This window comes from Odocoileus virginianus, chromosome 34 (genome assembly GCF_023699985.2).
Source record: "Odocoileus virginianus isolate 20LAN1187 ecotype Illinois chromosome 34, Ovbor_1.2, whole genome shotgun sequence".
Lineage (NCBI taxonomy): Eukaryota > Metazoa > Chordata > Mammalia > Artiodactyla > Cervidae > Odocoileus > Odocoileus virginianus.
In genome coordinates this window covers 32,193,212-32,201,538 of record NC_069707.1, presented here as the reverse complement: position 1 = coordinate 32,201,538, position 8,327 = coordinate 32,193,212, and the positions used below count along the sequence as shown (strand labels likewise).

Sequence of the window (8,327 nt, the reverse complement as noted above, 5' to 3'; positions counted from 1 at the left end):
GACAATTCCATCCATGTGTGTGCACGTGCGTGCTCAGACGTGTCCGACTCTGGGTGACCCCGTGGACTGTAGCCTGCCAGGCTCCTCTGCCCATGGGATTTTCCAGGCAAAAATACTGGAGTGGGTTTCCATTTCCTACTCCAGGGGAGATTCCCGATTCAGGGATCAAATCTGTGTCAGTGGCGTCTCCTGCCAATGCAGCCGGATTCTTTACCAGTAGCGCCACCTGGGAAGCCAATTCCACCCATGGACACCAGTTAACCTTCCTTGTCCTAGAAATTTGTTCTTTTCAAATGCAAATCTAGCACTATTTATCCATTTGTTACTAGACTATGCAAAAGCACTATATTAGATGTGGGGTAGCAATCTGTGCTTTAACAAGTCCACGAAGTGATTCTGATGCATGCCAAAGTTTGATATCTGCTGGCCTAAACCAAAATATGTCATCCTCAAGCTCTGTCCCCCACAAGTTCTGATTTATTTGGGCTGGTATGGGAATCCAATCATTGATGCTTTTAAAACTTCTCAAGGAAATTCTTATGGGCAGGCAGAGTTGAGTCTCTGGTTGAAATGTTGGATATGTACTCTCTGGTTCCTGGTAACCATCTGTATCCCCCTAAGGAAGAAAATCCGATGTTCACACCTATGTCTCTATGGCTCCTGGCATGTAGGGTGGCTCTAGCTTGGAGACTAAAGTTGTCCAGTACGACTAGGCAACCCTTCTATAATCACAAGGGCACTTTGTAGGTAATGTTTTAGCACTCTTCCTCCTTCCAACTAATTTATTGTGTAAGAGCAGGAGTCCCAAGTGCTGCTTTCAGGTTATTTAATAAATACTAATTTATTTTTTAGAGTTGTTTTAATGGAAAAGATAAAACACAATCTCTGAGTGATTTATACAACACTAGAAGATAAAAAGGCTCCCAGGACTCCCAGATGGTGCTAATTATAAAAGAATTCCCCTGCCAATGGAGGAGACACAAGAGACATGGGTTTGATCCTTGAGTTAGGAAAATTCCCTGGAGTAGGAAATGGCATCCCACTCCAGTATTCTTGCCTGGAAAATTCCATAAGAGCCTGTCAGGCTACCATCCATGGGGGTCACAAAGAGTCGGACACAACTGAGCAACAAGAAGAGGATAGAAAATCCGTTCCTGGGGTAGAGGTTTTTAACTTCTAATTTCTGTCCTTAGTGACAAATAGATCAATTTTCGTTACTGATCAGCCGCTCTGCTAACAGTTTCTGTTAAGTCATCTATTTCACAACGAATGGAGAAATCGTTGTTTTGAAGAGCTTGTGGGCTTTTGATTCACAGGAGAAGGAATTTTTGCAAGTCACTGTCCCCTGGAATAGCTGCATGGCGTCACTAGAGTCAGATGAAGGACACTGCCTTGCCTCATAAAGTAATTTTTATTAAATAGTGAAATACAAACATATATGTTGTTCCTTGGGTTGGGAAGCTCCCCTGAAGCAGGAAATGACAACTCACTCCAGGATTCTTGCCTGGAAAATTTCACGGACAGAGGAGCTTGGCAGGCTACAGTCCATGGGGTCACAAAGAGTTATCCGTGACCGAGCACATACACGTGTATATCAGTTCAGTCGCTCAGTCGTGCCCGACTCTTTACGGCCTCGTGGACTGTCGCACGCCAGGCTTCCCTGTCCATCACCAATTCCCAGGGCTTGCTCACACTCGTGTCCACCAAGTCAGTGATGCCATCAAACCATCTCATCCTCTGTCATCCCCTTCTCCTCCTACTTTCTCTGCAAACTTTCCTAACATCAGGGTCTCTTCCAATGAGTCAGTTCTTCATATCACGTGGCCAAAGTATTGGAATTTCAGCTTCAGCATCAGTCCTTCCAATGAATATTCAGGACTGATGTCCTTAGGATTGACAGATTTAATCTCCTTGCAGTCCAGGGGACTCTCAAGAGTCGTCTCCAACACTGCAGTTCAAAAGCATCAAATCTTCAGTGCTCAGCTTTCTTTATAAGTAGGACTTCTTTACAGTCCAACTCTTGCATCCATACATGACTACTGGAAAAACCATAGCTTTGACTAGACAGACCTTTGTTGGCAAAGTAATGTCTCTGCTTTTTAAAATGCTGTCTAGGTTGGTCATAGATTTTCTTCCAAGGAGCAAGCGTTTTTTAATTTCATGACTGCAGTCACCATCTACAGTGATTTTGGAGCCCCCCAAAAATAAAGCCTCTCATAGTTTCCATTGTTTCCCCATCTATTTGCCATGAAGTGATGGGACCAGATGCCATGATCTTAGTTTTATGTATAATTTTAAAATAAAAAGTCAGTATTAATAATTATAATCAATCTATAATAAATTAGGCATTTATTTTTGATGCACACTATATTGGACATATTATATACATTAGTTAACATATTCTCCACCAGAATCATTCAAAGTTATTATTTTCCCCATTTTGTAGATGTTATTCAAGGTGGAATGCTCAAGATTCAAAACCAGACATTTCTGATTCCAGAATTTATGAACTTTTCACAATAGTGCATTATCTTCCATCCTATCGTGACATATAAAGTCCTAATATTCATATCATGTTTCATCAATTTCCATGGGGAAGACTCCTATGACAGAACTCCGAACTCCTCCTGCAACTCAACATTTAAAACGTTTGCGGAACTAGCTGCACAGGATTCATCACCCCCCTTCTGGTCCCGACAAGAGCTGCTTCTGTTTTGGATTTTCTTGGCTGTTGTCTGAGAGCCTGTAGAATGGATAACTTGTAAGGTCTAACACAGTAATTTCAAGAATAGTAAAGAGTGAATCTAAACATTCATCATTCAGGTTACTTGTGCCATGATCATTTGATAGCACATTGATATTAAAGCATTCTTTAAAAATTACTAATGATATAAGAAATGTTCAGAAAATAACTCTAAGAGAATAAAATGAGGTATAAAATTGTTTCCAATGAGCAACATATGTAAATGCATAAACTATTAGAATGGCATAGCATATTAGAAGAATTCATATATGGGAAGTAGGGTTGTGGGTATTGTTTTCTTCTTGTGTTTTTGATATTTTGAATATTTTACTATGGGCATACACCCACTTTAAAAATAAAAATATGTTGGTCTATCATCAGTAAGAAAAATAAAAATAGTGAGGAATCTGACATATCAATTACTGAATAATTGAGTTGCCTAATTGAAATGATAAATGTCTCTATAATTAGTCTCATCAGAGATATTCACATTTGGATATAAAGCTTTTCTCAAACTAAGTCTGTTTTATAGAAAAACCACAGGTTACTAACACTTTCCTTGGGAGTTTGGTATTATAAAATATTGGTTTATATATATTCATGGTTTTCATGCTAAAAATAGAGTAGAAGGTACCTGGTACAACGTAAGTTCTTAATAAATATTTGTTGAGATAATTCCTCAGGTTGTAATGCATGAAAAGATCAGTTACATTTTGTCAACTTCCTTTTACCATTCTTTTTTTTTTTAATTAACCTGCAAGTATATTTATAAGCATTGTCTTATAAGTATTTTAATCATAATTTTCTTTTGGAGGATTAGTAGAAATATGCTTAAAACAGAGATATAAATTCAACCAGTACTAAAACTATTTAATACATGTGTCTTAATGAGCATATAATTTCTTTTTGTTAATATGGAAAAGACAGCATCAAATATTAAGCTTACATACACTTGCCTGAAAGTCTTGAAAACAGTAGAAGCTTCTTGCAATAGCACAAATCTTCCTGGAAGATCACTTGTAATAGAGTTTGGCAACCAAGTACACAGATATTACATAGTAAATATCATTTATATTCTTGCCTCCAATGGCCTTGTTGGTAAAAATTTTGAAACTCTGGAAGTATCATATTCAGAAAGTAGACCTCAGTGGGAATGGAAAGTGATGGACATTCCTAAATCCAAGAAAAGAGCATTGACTAGATCTACCCAATTGAGAAACCACTTGTCCTTCCCTGAAGCTGTATTTTTATACTCTTAGGTCTCTCTGGCATTTCCAAGTCTCTATTTGCCACTGTCTCGTGAACAATTTAGGACTACTTTTTCAACAGATACAAATAAATCAGTCTATGTCTTTTCAAGAAAAAATAAAGAATATATAAAAGCATCTTAAATTTACTATTCAATTGCTTATTTATTGGGTTGGCCAAAAGTTCATTTGGGTTTTCCCATGAGAACTTTTATGGAAAAGTCAAATGAGCATTTTGGCCAACTCAATAATTCTTACCGTGTTTTAAGATTATGGAGAATTTGAGAGTGCTTTTAGGTAACATATAATACCTAACAACAACAAAATACACTAAAAATAAGGATCAGATAAAATGAAAGTGAAATGAGCACACACATACACATAGTCAAGTAGTATTGTCAACGTAATTGGCTACGGGTGGGACAAAAATTTAGCTTTCAGCTTCCTGAAAAAGATAGCACCCCCAAAAGTTAGTTGAATAGTATTTATTGTCCAAAAGAAGAAAACCTACAGTTTCTAAGGCCAAGCAACACTTTATAGAACTCAGTTTTGAAAGAAATTACTCAGAGGACTGCATGTAGGGAACACTTAAAGATATGACACACAAAGTCTTCAATAACATCTCCACAGCAAATGCAGTTATAGATGTCATAAGGTCACTTCTTATTGCGTCTTTCCAAAAAGATCAGTTTCATGATACCAAAAAGCAACCTGGGGAGATCAGTAGGCAGTGAATCAAAATAAAGGCCAAGGATATCACTTTCTTAGATTGTGGCTCAAACACTGAATAAAACCTACATTTAAAAAATCAAAATGGATGAATTACTTCACTTGAGATCGCTCATCTATTAATAGATGTAGGTATAAAATGTCATGGATTGAAGGATATTCCAGTCAAATACTGTAAGATCAACCAAATAGGGGAGTGGTGAAGATGGCAGAGTAGGAAGACCCTGAGCTCATCTCTTCCCATGGGGACATCAAACTTACAACTATTTACAGAGCAACTATTGGTGGGGAAACTGGAAGACCATCAGAAAAGATCTTCTACAACTAAAGAAATAAAGAAGTGACTATGACACAGGTAGGAATGGCAGAGATATGGTGTTGTCCTATACCTCCAGGTGGGTAACTTATAAATGAGAAGATAATTACAGTCTTCTCATTGAGCGAATAGTCTGAGTTCCCTATCAGGCTCCCCACCTTGGGGACCCTGCATTAGGAAGGTGAACTTCCAGAACACTTGGCTTTGAAGGCCAGTAGCACTTTCAGAAGAGCTAGAGGACTGAGGCAAATGGAGACAGAACTCTTGAACGGTGCACACAAAATCTCACAGGCTTCAGAACCCAGGGCAGAAGCAGTGATTTGAAGAGAGCCTGGGTCAGACCTCCTTGCTGATCTTGGAGAGCCTCCTGGAGAGGCAGGAGGCAATCTGGAGACATGGACAGAGGCAGCAGAACTCCTGGGATGCACAGGCGGTCTCCTACCGAAGGCCACTCCTCCAAGGCCAGGAAACATAAGCCACCTACCAGACGCACAGACATAAAAACAGCCAGTTAGCAAAGTGAAGTAACAGAGGATTATGTCCAAAATGAAAGGACAGGATAAAATCTCAGAACTCAGTCAAGTTGAACTAGGCAATCTACTTCATAGAGGGTACAAGATAATGATTGTAAAGATGTTCCAAGCACTCAGGAGAAGACTGGATGAACAGGGTGAGAAATTAGGAGTTTTTAACAAAGGATTAAAAAACATAAAGAAGAGCAAAACAGAGATGAAGAATACAATAACTGAGATGAAAAATACATTAGAAGGAATCAATAGTAAATTAGATAATACAGAGGAATGGATCAGCAAACTGGAAAACAGAGTGGTAGAAATCACTGAAGCTAAACAGACAAGGAAGAAATGAGGATAATTTAAGAGACAGCATCAAACATAGCATTTACATGATAGTGCATACCAGAATTAGAAGGGAGAGAGAAAACGGATGAGATGAGTATGTCTTCTTTTGAAGACATACTAGCTGAAAACTTGTCAAACCCGAGAAAGGAAAGAAACATCCAGGTCTAGGAAGCAGAGAGAGTCCCAAGCAAGATCAACTGAAAGAGGACCACACAAAGACAAATTGTATTTTAAAATGGCAAAAATTAAAGACCAAGAGAGAATAGTTAAAGGAACAAGGGAAAAGAAAAAAGTGATGTGTATGGGAACTCGCCTAAGGCTCTCGGCTGACTGTTCAGCAGAAACTGTTCAGGCCAGAAGGAGTGGCAGGGTATATTTAAAGTGGTGAAAGAGAAAAAACTATAACTAAGAATACTCAACCTGGAAAGGTATTCATTCAGATTTGACAGGGAAATCAAAAGCTTTACACATGAACAAAAGCTAAGAGTTTAGCATCACCAAACTAGCTTTACAAGAAATGCTAAGGAGACTTTAAGCAGAAGAGGAAAGGCCATAACTAGAACTATGAAAGGGAAACCTCATCTTTAAAGGCAAATATATGTTAAAGATAGTAAATTAACCATGCATAAAACTTTCAGGAAAGTTAAAAGACAAAAGCAGTAAAATCACCTATATCCAAATAAGTGGTTAAAGGATATACAAGACAAAAAGATGTAAAATACAATGTCAAAAACAATAAACCTTGGTGGGGGGTAGGAAAAATACAAGGTTGTTAAAATATGTTTGTACTTGAGAGATCAGCAATGTAAAACAATCATGTATACACACACACACACACACAACATACATATATATGACCATCTACAGTGTGGGGAATATAGTCAATAATTATGTAGTATGGTGAGATACTGGCCTTGCCAGGTGGCACTAGTGGTCAAGAATCCGCCTGCCAATGCAAGAGACGTAAGAGATGTGGGTTTGGTCACTGGGTTGGGAAGATCCCCTGGAGAAGGAAAATGTCAACCCACTCCAGTGTGCTTGCCTGGAGAATCCCATGGAAAGAAGAGTTTGGTGGGCCACAGTCCATTGGGTCACAAAGAGTTGGACACGATTGCAGGGACAAAGTAGGCACACATGGTGAGATATCGTAACTAGACTTCTCATGGTGATCGTTTTAAGCCATACATCAATACCAAATCACTATGCTGTGTAACAGAAGCTAACATACTGTTGTGGGTCAATTATACTTCAAAAATAAACTCATAGAAAAAGAGATCAGATTTGTGGTTACCAGAAGTGTAGTTACCAGATATTGTAACTAGACTTCTCATGGTGATCGTTTTAAGCCATACATCAATACCAAATCACTATGCTGTGTAACAGAAGCTAACATACTGTTGTGGGTCAATTACACTTCAAAAATAAACTCATAGAAAAAGAGATCAGATTTGTGGTTACCAGAAGTGAGGGAAGGAGGAATTGGCTAAAGGTAGTTAAACGGTACAAACTTTCAATTATAAGATAGATAAGTACGTGAGATGCCATGTAAAACATAATAAATATACTTAACACTGCTGTAAGTTATATTTTGGAGGAGGAAATGGCAACCCACTGCAGTATTCTTGCCTGGGAAATCCCATGGACAGAGGGGCCTGGTGGGCTGCAGTCTATGGAGTTGCAAAGAGCTGGACATGACTGAATAACTAAACAACAACAAAGTTAGATGTGAAAGTTGTTGGGAATAGATTCCAAGAGTTCTTATCAAAAGAAAAATATTTTTTCTATTTCTTTAACTTTGTATCTATATGCAATGATGGATGCTCACTAAACTTATTACGTTAATCATTTCATTCTATAGGTAAGTCAAATCACTATACTGTTGACCTTGACTTTATATAGTGGTGTAAATCAAACTGGAATAAAAACACCAACAAGGACTGGGACCATTTAACTCAAAAGCCTACCAGCACCAAATTCAAATTTTTACACAACTAGTTATCTTAAGCATAGACCAAATTAGCAGATTCTTAGCCATTTAGAGCTGCCTGCCTGCTTTTACACTCTTCACCAAACAGCGCCCAACATCTGCTAGTCATAGATAAGATAAACCCTGTGGTTATATAGGCTCTAAGCCACTGATGCCCTTCAGAATTTTCTGCCCCCAGAGACTTCCTATTGGACTGCTGAGAAACATCGCATAAACATGTGAGTTCCCTCTTTCCTGGAAATTTCCTGGCCTTCTCTCCGTGTGAATGTGTCCCCTCCCACAAACTATCTCTAGATTGTCTGGTCCTGGTTCTTTGAAGGGGACTATTCCAAGATGAATGGATGGTTACAGGAATAGGGGTGTGTGTTTGTGTGTGTGTTTCCTAGCTCTGTCTGCTAAAAAAGCATAGAGGCAATGATTTCCTAAGACCAATAGGCATTCCTGA

The 8,327-nt window shown here is 38.5% G+C and overlaps 1 long non-coding RNA gene across 4 annotated transcripts in view; it reads right to left on the bottom strand.

Annotated features, from left to right (window-relative positions):
* Positions 1–2,332: 2,332 nt before the first annotated feature.
* The window catches only part of LOC139033051 (uncharacterized), a 15,074-nt gene continuing 9,079 nt past the window's right edge, over positions 2,333–8,327 (bottom strand). For 3 of the 4 annotated variants that reach the window (XR_011485681.1, XR_011485684.1, XR_011485682.1), the window contains 2 exons: positions 3,700–5,515; positions 2,333–2,743 (listed from right to left, as the gene is read on the bottom strand). This is a non-coding gene — a long non-coding RNA (uncharacterized lncRNA). Of the gene's footprint in view, positions 2,744–3,693; positions 5,516–8,327 lie in introns of all 4 variants that reach the window. The other variant, XR_011485683.1, reaches the window with a different exon arrangement.